Here is a 10290-nt window from a genome sequence, read left to right as displayed (position 1 = left end):
GACTATTCAAAAAAAATCGGATTCCACTTTTGATGTGACTCAGATCTGATTCAGGCTAGATTTCAGTGGCAGTGTATCGATCGAAGACTGCTCCCCTGGTCACATGGCACCGTGTGTGAACTCACTACTCTATATTGAACCATCGTGTTTCACTCTCACAAAGTCTTCATCTTCTATTATAAAGTTCAGGTTCTCTGTGTTGGTGTTTGAGTTGCCATGGGTGCCTAGCTGCCTGCCTTTCAACACCCACTGCTTTTACAGGACAATGAAGTTCTGATTTTGACAGAGAGAGGTGGAGAGGGAGAGGTAGAGAGAGGGAGGGAGGGAGGTGGAGAGAGCCTATTTGACCCACATAATAACCCAGCCAATGCTGCTGGCTACCAAATCCTAGGCACGATGATTTTTGTTGCGTCTTTGTAACTTTCAACGTCATTGTATAATTAAGATATTGAAATAATCCATTCCCAAATGGGCTTTTAAATAGACGGCCTGGTCTGCAATCTGCATAGGCTATCATAAGAAACGTGATTCGGAATCGGTACACACCCTGGAAGGCTTATTTTGTGTAATGCACATTACCATGGTCACAGCGCTCACTCATTGTGCATGAGTTTACAGTCCCAGCTGGTATAGTTGTAAAATGAGAAATGAATCTAATCTCTAATGGATCATAAATATTCATATACAATGTTGGCCCCCCCCGAGTTATGATTTCATTTGAGATACTGTAACAACATTGGTAGTGAGTTAACTGAAAGTCTGAAACTCTAATGCTTAATCCATACTCTATCATAAGCCGCTGATGCCGAAAATAGGGGCTCTACAATTTCACAACGCACAACGCAATAAGTACTCTTGTGTAGCCAGACAATAGGGCATCTCCACTAACAGTACCGATACTTCTGTGAAAATCTAAATTCAATGAAGGGGCTAGAACCGAGGAGAACATCTACACTAACAATACATCATATCACATCCTCTAAAATCGTTGCATTGTTTCTGCAATACAGTTGTTTTGAAATTTCTGAATTGTTTCCACACAGCTTTAACCCCTACGTTGAATTTAGAAGCATCGGGAGGCGGACATGTCTGATTGTCTGGCTACGCGAGACTACGTGATGCAAAGTGTTGTGTGCTTAAAGGAGTAGTTCACCCCCAAAATGACTTTTTTTCTATTGATTACTCATGCCATGGAGACTAAAGTTCAATAATAGTTTTTGGTTTTTGTCACATTCCTAAGACAAAAATGTGATAACAATAAATTTACCCCCATTCGTTCCGGATGGGGACCCGTTTCGAAACGGGTCCCCATCCGGAATCAGTGGGGGTAAATTTACTCGAATCAAATTTTTGTCTTAGGAATGTGACAAAAAACAAAAAATATTATTGAACTCTACTCTCCATGGCATGAGTAATCAATAGTAAAAAAGTCATTTTGGGGGTGAACTACTCCTTTAAGTTGTATATCTGCTGATATCAGCATACATAAATCAAGCATAAGATATCTCAGACAGAGCCCCAGTTCTGGCTGAAATCACACTGACTGAATTATTCAACAATGTTAATAATGATGACTTAATCGTAAATCGTTTCATATGGAATGCACACTCACATGCATTTCCTTTTCCTAGCTCAGTCTGGATTTCAGAGTCCTGAACTGTGGCGGTGATGGATTGTGGAGCACAATTGCTTCCCAGACCATTGAATGTGTCTGCCCATTTTTCGTCTTCGGTTTATTGCAGAGGAGCCCCTCCACTCTGTTCATAAGCACGAAGAACAAATGTGCTCCTCTGTAAAACACCAACGAAAGGCATCGCCAGGGACGTGCTGGGCCCCTGATTCAGCCCGGGAAAAAGAGTTGGAGAGGCCCTCATTGCGCGCTATAGAGAGAGATCTCTCTCCATAGCGCTGCTGCTACTCAAAGATTTGCTATTTCAGATCATGACAAGTGACAAGCCAGTGGGCCAATTACATGAGTTATATTTTGTCGTTGTCGGGTGGAAACCTTGTATGTCCAAAACCGTTTGTTTTGTATTTATCATTTAAACAATGATTTAAACTAGTGAAAACAGCCGATCTACAAGCACACAACGCCTCGCACCGCGAGGCGTCGTGTGCTTGTAGATCTGCTGTTTTCACTACTTTTGTGCAACAGCCTTGTATGGTGAAGCAGGGCTTTGCTTTGCGAAAAAAATGTACACATTTGAAACTTGGAGATACGAGGTTTCTGCCCGACAGGGACGATTTACTTTGTTGGCCGCCCAGCCCCCAAAATGGAACGAAGGCCGACATTTTATTTGTATTTTTTTCCCCTAATGGCCTGCCTGGACCGGCCAGGAATGAACCAGCCGCTCGGGAGTTGTCCCACTTTTCCCAATGGCCAGCACGTCCCTGAGCATCGCTGTGCACATTTGTGAAGTTCCAGGTATACTGCAGACTGCACGTGGGCCGTTTGTCGTTAGTCAACTTCACAAGCACTCTCTGGGCTCTCTCTCTCTCTCTTTTGTCTGTGCATGTGCTAACTCACCCACCTGTGATTGATCAATTTTACCGCTTTGCTGTCACAATGTGACAATGGGGAGCAGTGCAATCGAACAACCAATTCATGCAGTTCTTTTGACTGATGCACTGTCAACGGAAAATGGTAGTGTTGGGGTGTGTGTGTGCGTGTGTGTGTGTGTGTGTGTGTGTGTGTGTGTGTGTGTGTGTGTGTGTGTGTGTTTGTGTGTGTGTGTGTGTGTGTGTGTGTGTGTGTGTGTGTGTGTGTGTGTGTGTGTGTGTGTGTGTGTGTGTGTGTGTGTGTTTGAGAGGGGGTGAGGGTACGTGAATAGTATAATGGTTCCCAAATCTTTTAGCTCAAGACCCAAAAACCATTGCCCAATAGTACCCAAACTAGTGAAAATAGCAGATCCAAAAGCTTCACGCCGCGTTCCTAATTAATGGAATTTTATTTGTTTTCTTTGATGAAATTACTAAAACTGTCGCTTCTCCAGCGACAGTTCAGATATCGTCATTGTCGGGTGAACATATTGTAAGTCCAAAACAGCCGATCTACAAGCACACATTTGTAGATCTGCTGTTTTCAGTACTTTTGTGCGACGGCCTTGTATGATGAAGCAGGGCTTTACTTTGCGAAAGAACATACAGATTTGGAGATACAAGGTTTCCACCTGACAACGACGATATACTAGTGTTGTTGCTGCTCTTATACCACCTTATTACTGGGGTTGGTGGGGGCCAGCCCAGACAGTAGCCCCCCGCGGGCAGCCTATTCGGCCTATTGGGGAACCCTGGATTAGGATATGAGGCGTCTGTTGGGGGGGCACTTCAGATCCCATAGCAACCAGAGTGCAACCATGTAAATACAAGACCAAATTGTGTGCCTGGGCTTACAAGCCTTACTGAAATGCGATATCTGCTCATGCATCAGCCTCATTTTCAATTTGCTCCCAAGAGCAGCGACACTCTCCTATTCTTACATCTCATGAAAAATGGAAGAGACATTCTCACTGTTGTTGCTCACTGGGAGAGTGGAAAGTAGATGCACACGTGAGCAAGGGAGTGCCTGCTTCCAACGCGCACACATTATATGCATATATAGATGCAGGTCAAAAAGGCTAAGCAATATGAGACACATCAGACAAGTGTCTGAAGGAGGAGAGACAGAGAGGTCTCACTTGGGAGCGAGAGGAGACGAGAGACTCTCCTGTGATTAAGGGCGCAGGCACGCCTCCGTCTCAAACCTCTCAATCATCTGTCACAGCAAAAGCACACGCCGTGCAGAAGATATTTGTCGGCCTTTGTCAGCGTGTAATCTAAAATGCAATTATATATGCTGAAAGTAAATTAGACATCACCAGTAAGACTCCCTAATCGGGAGATAAGCGACCTTTAGAAGGCAATCGTAGCCATTCAGGAGGGAATATGGGAAATGGGACAGATCCATGTTGATGACAGGACTTTAGAGATACTGTGTACTGCTTTGCGTGATTTTAGGCCAAAATCAGTAGGAGCAGTGTCCAAAAATGTGTTTTGCAAAAGTCGGCCTGATGGTGGCGCTATAAGAGAGCCATGTGAGAAATGAGGGATGGAGGTTGTGATTTGCCATCCAAGGAGTGTGTGTGCAAAGTTTGGCATTGATAGAGCCAACGGTGGCAGAGATATGAGTAGGGCAAAAGTGTGACGTGATGTGACGTGACGTGATGTGACGTGACGTGACGTGACAGACAGACAGACAGACAGACTGACTGACTGACTGACTGACTGACTGACTGACTGACTGACTGACTGACGGACAGCCGGTGGAGCTTTTCATAGTCGCAATTAGGTCTAATACATAGAACATGCTTTTCTCAAGCCATGTGCTCTAACTGAGACTTGGAAAGAAATTGGAACAAAAAAATAAGAGAACAGGCAGAGATTGTGTGTCTGTTTGTTTGTTTATTCACTGCCTCAATTGCTAAAAGTTTGGTCCTATCACACGGCTACCCGCTTAGCAGACAGCCTTGTCACCTAGCAGAACCCTTGCTGTGTGTGTGTGTGTGTGTGTGTGTGTGTGTGTGTGTGTGTGTGTGTGTGTGTGTGTGTGTGTGTGTGTTTGTGTGTGTGTGTGTGTGTGTGTGTGTGTGTGTGTGTGCGTGCGTGCGTGCGTGCGTGCGTGCGTGCGTGCGTGCGTGCGTGCGTGCGTGTAATGTGTATGTGTGTGTTGTGTGTGTTGAGTGGCCATGCTGGACTCCTGGCAGACCTTGCACCCTAACAGATTTCATTTCTTTAATTAATCATCTCCAGGCTGCTAGAGTTTGTGATTAAGCGGCCCAGCGTTAGCACACAGGGAGTGAGGGAACATGCAAAGAGAGAGAGAGAAAGTGAATGCTGCGGGAACTGAAGATCATAGGATAAAACCATCTGCTGCCATACCAAATATATCCATATTAGCCATAGTGACATTGCGACCGTGGTGTCATTACAGGAACATAACATCTGTTCACTTTGTGCTTCCTCCGCGTAAGCATGAAAATGAAAAAGGCTATTTTCGTACATTGGTGTTAATCACTGCGGAGCCTTCAACCACAACCACCCAAGTGAAGTTCAGCGCTAATACCAACAGGGAAGATTTCAAATACAGTACTAGAAGAAGTGCTCTTCCGAGCACAGGTCTCCACCAGCCACGCGTCCTGGTGGTGGTATAATAGGCCAATGTAAAAAGGGTGGCATGTGTTCTTCACCAATCTTAGGCCTTTCATGGCGCCACCATGAGGCTGATTTGAACATTTTGTAGTGTAATTTCTTCCTTGGCCTTTTGCGAATGTGCGTGCACAATGTCATTACAATTGCACGCTGTGTTTGATTTGAGGCATTTTGTTTGAAACGGATCAATCCTGCATAGTTTGGAGGCCAATCTTAGCCAATCAGGATGGAATATTTAATACAGGACAGATCCGTCTTGATCATATGACTGTAGAGATACTGTGTACTGATTTGTGTTCATTTTGGGTAAAATCGGAAGGAGTAATATCCAAAAATGTGTCTTACATAAGTCAGCCTCCAGGTGGCGCTATAAAAGGCTGATGTGAAAAATGCAAGGAAAGGGTTTTTCCTTGGCCTATAGGGAGTGCGCTTACAAAGTTTGAAACTGATCGGTGGAGTTATAGGTAAAACCACAAATTGGCCTGTTATAGCGCCACCATGAGGCTGATTTAAAAAATGTGAAGTGGCATTTCTTCCTCATCCTAGTGGGAATGTGTGTGCAGGATGTCTTGTTAATTGCACTCTGCGTTTGTGATTTGAGGCATTTTGTCCAAAACTGACCAATCTTACAAACTTTGAAAGCCAATCTCAGCCAATCAGGATGGAATATGGACAATCAGAGAGATCCATGTCGATCACATGACTGTAGAGATACTGTCTACCGATTTGCGTGATTTTTGGACAAAATCTGTAGGAGTACTGGCCAAAAGGTAGTTTTGCACAAATTGGCCTCCTGGTGGCGCTAGAACAGGACCATGTGAAAAATGTGGGGCAGAGGTTCTGAATTGGCATCCAGGGAGTGCGCTTACACAGTTTGAAACTGATCGGTGGAGTTATAGGTAAAACCATGAATCGGCCTGTTATAGCGCCACCATTAGGCTGATTTCAAAAATTTGAAGTGGCATTTCTTCCTCGGCCTAGTGGGAACGTGTGTGCGCGATTTCATGTTAATTGTCTCCACCAGCCGAAGGCATGGGGGAGAGTATGTTTTCCCCTCCGTCCGTCCGTGCGTGCGTGCGTCCGTCCGTGCGTGCGTGTGTCCTCGCAGTTTGTGTGCACCTAATCTCAGTCGCCGTTGGCCCGGTCGCTGCCAAAGTGAGCACACACATTCCCTGGATGCCAATCTAGAACCTCTGCCCTAAACTTTTCACATGGGCCTTTTCTAGCGCCACCTAGTGGCCGATGTTTGCAAAACACATTTCTGTGCACTACTCTTACAGATTTAGCCCAAAAATCCTACAAATCGGTAGGCAGTATCTCGACAGTCATGTGATCGACACAGATCTGTCCGATTTTGCATATTCCTGATTGGAAGCCATGGCTAAGATTGGCTTCCAAAGTTTGTAGGATTGAGCCGTTTTGAACAAAATGCCTCAAATCACAAACGCAAAGTGCAATTATCATGAAATCGCACGTTCCCACTAGGCCGAGGAAGAAATACCACTTAATTTTTTTTAAATCAGCCTCATGGTGGCACTATAACAGGCCGATTTGTGGTTTTACCTATAACTCCACCGATCACTTTCAAACTTTGTAAGTGCACTCCCTAGAGGCTAAGGATAAACCTTTGCCCTGCATTTTTCACATCAGCCTTTTATAGCGCCACCTTTGGGCCGACTTATGTAAAACATAATTTTGGATATTACTCCTTGAGATTCTATCCCAAAATCACGCAAATCGGTACACAGTATCTCTATAGTCATGTGATAAAGTCCGATCCGTCTGATATTTCACATTCCATCCTGATTGGCTAATATTGGCTTCCAAAGTTTGCATATTTGCTCCGTTTTTGAACAAAATACCTTAAAAATCATCAACGCAGCTTGCGATTACCGTGAAATTTGACACACATATTCCCACAAATAATACCCTTTTCACATTGGCCTGTTATAGCACCACCAGCAGGTAGACTTTAGCAAAACACATTTTTGGAACACAATGCTTCAAATTATACATGCAGCGTCCGATTGCCATGAAAGATCTAAGGTGAAGAACATATGCCACCCTTTTTACATTGGCCTATTATACAGTAGCACCACCAGGACGCACGGCCTGGTGGAGACCTGTGCTCGGAAGAGCACTGCTTCTAGTTGCACTCTGCGTTTGTGATTTGAGGCATTTTGTCCAAAATGGACCAATCTTACAAACTTTGAAAGCCAATATCAGCCAATCAGGATGGAATATGGACAATCAGACAGATCCGTGTCGATCACATGACTGTAGAGATACTGTCTACCGATTTGTAGGATTTTTGGACAAAATCTGTAATAGTGCACAGAAATGTGTTTTGCGAACATGGGCCACTAGGTGGCGCTAGATTGGCATCCAGGGAATGTGTGTGCTCACTTTGGCAGCGACCGGGCCAACGGCGCCGGAGATTAGCTGTACACAAACTCGGAGGACGGACGCACGCACGCACGCACGGACGGACGGACGGACGCACGGACAGGGGCGAAAACATACTCTCCCCCTGCCTTCGGCTGGTGGAGACAACAATAAGCTATTGGCCTTATACAGTAGATTCTGTTTGATGGTGGCTTTCCTTATCCTGTTCGCTATGTAAAGCGCTCATCATCATATAGAACACTTTAATTACAGATGTGACTACATATTTCACAGATGTTATAACAACCATTTCCAAATCCAGTTATTGACTCATCCAGGCTATGCTGTTTTACATACATAGTCAGTTGTATTAGAGAATATCTTCAAAATTAGACCGTGACAGTTAGAGTCGCTAACCCTTTTACCTTAAAACAAAAATGGAAAGAAAGGAGAGAAAAATGCTCTCCAATGAATGCGTAATTAAGTCTAATCAAACATTGATTGAAGAACTTAATGCAAAGCATTCAATTTCAAGTGAACAACTTCAGCTGGGTATACTCCCCGTTTTCAAGCAGTTACTTCTGGCCTGAATGCAAACTAATTTGACTCACAGCTGGGTGTGACTGCACACCTGTAGTGCATCCATCTAATTCTAATTGACAAACAGGATAAAGGAGTCACACACACACACACACACACACACACACACACAGACAGAGGAAAAAGCTGGGTCATTTACATCTGCTCTGGCATGTAACATCTTGCCACTCATGTCTCTACATTAAATTATTAAATCACAGTGAGTTATACCCAATTACCTACCTGACCTGTGAGGAACCCCGGGAAATCCACAGACGCACCGTCTTGCTACAAGGGTCAGTCATAGGCCACGCCGACACCAGCCCCCGTTCTGTCATGAAAGTTAGACCAGAGGTCTTCAACGTTTTCAGGCCAAGGACCCCGTAGCTGAGAGAGAGATGAAGCAGGGACCCCCAGATTCCATATACCGTATTTTCCGGACTATAAGGCGCACTTAAAAGCCTTTAATTTTCTCAAAAAACTACAGTGCGCCTTATAGTCCAGTGCGCCTTATATATGGATCATTCATTGACATTGACATTCCCTTTAGCACAGCTCCATCTGTTGGATGCATAACGCGGGGTCCGCTCAATATCCCGACGGGCCGCTGTTCCGACAAGCGTCGGCAGGTTAGTTACTCGTCACGGTTACTCAGGTTAAGGTTAGGGTTAGAATGAGGGTTAGTTTTAGTGTCGAATACCGGCCCGTCGGCACACTGATGCGGACCCTGTACGCACATGCATGTAACTGTGCATGTATGCAATAACATCAATGTCAGGGCTTTTGACGTTTCCTATCAAGAAAATGAAAGCTAAACGTACAGGGTATGAAATTAGATGATCGCTGAAACTGATTGCTTTCTATCAATTTCCCCCTTTCCTTGTTTAGTGACAGAGAATGACAAGCAACTTGGCCTGGCAGTCTAGTGCAAGTGGGGTCCATGTGGGGGGCACCAAGCACAATTAGTTGATATAGCCTCCCAATCATTTTAACCACTTCAGACATATTTTTACTTTGGCTATTAAAAAATAGCAGATATACAAACTCGTAAAAATAAAAAACATCAGATCTACAAGCTCATAGCGTGTCATTCGTGCCGTGCTATGAGCTTGTAGATCTTCTAATTTAAAAAAAAGTGTGAAATTCTTTTAACATATATAAGCATATTCTTTAAGACAACATTTTCAGCTCAAGTCTTTGCTTCTGGAGGTCCCTGACTCCCTGGCACACAAAATAGTTTTGAGATGGTTCTCTAAATGACGTCAGGACACCTCTCCAACAATGGAGAGGTGTCCTTACTGTATCCACCTGTTTACGCAGGAGTTTACTGGAGATTATTTGTACCATACTTCCGGTTTAACAGCAGACATACAAGCTCACGTCGCGTCGCAGATGCAGCCCGTTGTGAGCTTGTAGATCACACTCGGCTGCGGCGCCGGAAGCTCGGTACAACGTCTGCGCAATGCACTATGGGGCGTTGGAAACCCGTGGATATGTTGGATAGGTTTTAACAACACAAACATGAGTTGGCGGGAACCTACTGTATAAAAAGCCATTCCACTATCACCTGTGAGCCAAGTAGGGCATTCACCAAATATTCGAATATCAAAGTCACTATTCGACATTGTTCACCGAAGTCGAATATTCGCTTATATTATTTTATTGTTTTCTCTTTAACCCTATAAGTGCCTATCCCGAACAAGTTCGGCTTTATTTCAATCCAATACAATATTTTATTTGCTATTTTACTTACCCCGAGCTGCTTGGAGCAACGTGGGTGGTCCTTGCTCGTCCAGCGCTAGCCAACGAGAGACGCTAGATGGTCCGACGATTTATTCCATTGAAAATGGTTTAAAATAAAGTTTAGAGCCCCCCAAAAAAAACTCAATATATACTGTCGGCGGCGCGACGTATTCCAGGGTGCCTATCCCGAACTAGTTCGGGATATTTAATAAAATGAATTATTTAATCGGAGGCCTCAACGAAGCCCCGGTCTAAACGTCCATCCATGGTCCAGGCCAACACTCGGCCATACACGGGCCGTAGTCGCGCTAACGGCCGCATCGCGCCGCCCACTCCAATAATAAATCACATCTTTAGACAGGATTTTCTCCGGATTGTGTTCCCAGACCCAAAGAA

Source organism: Nannobrachium achirus, assembly GCF_963921795.1.
Source record: "Nannobrachium achirus genome assembly, chromosome: 7".
Lineage (NCBI taxonomy): Eukaryota > Metazoa > Chordata > Actinopteri > Myctophiformes > Myctophidae > Nannobrachium > Nannobrachium achirus.
Note: the sequence above shows the minus strand (reverse complement) of the source record.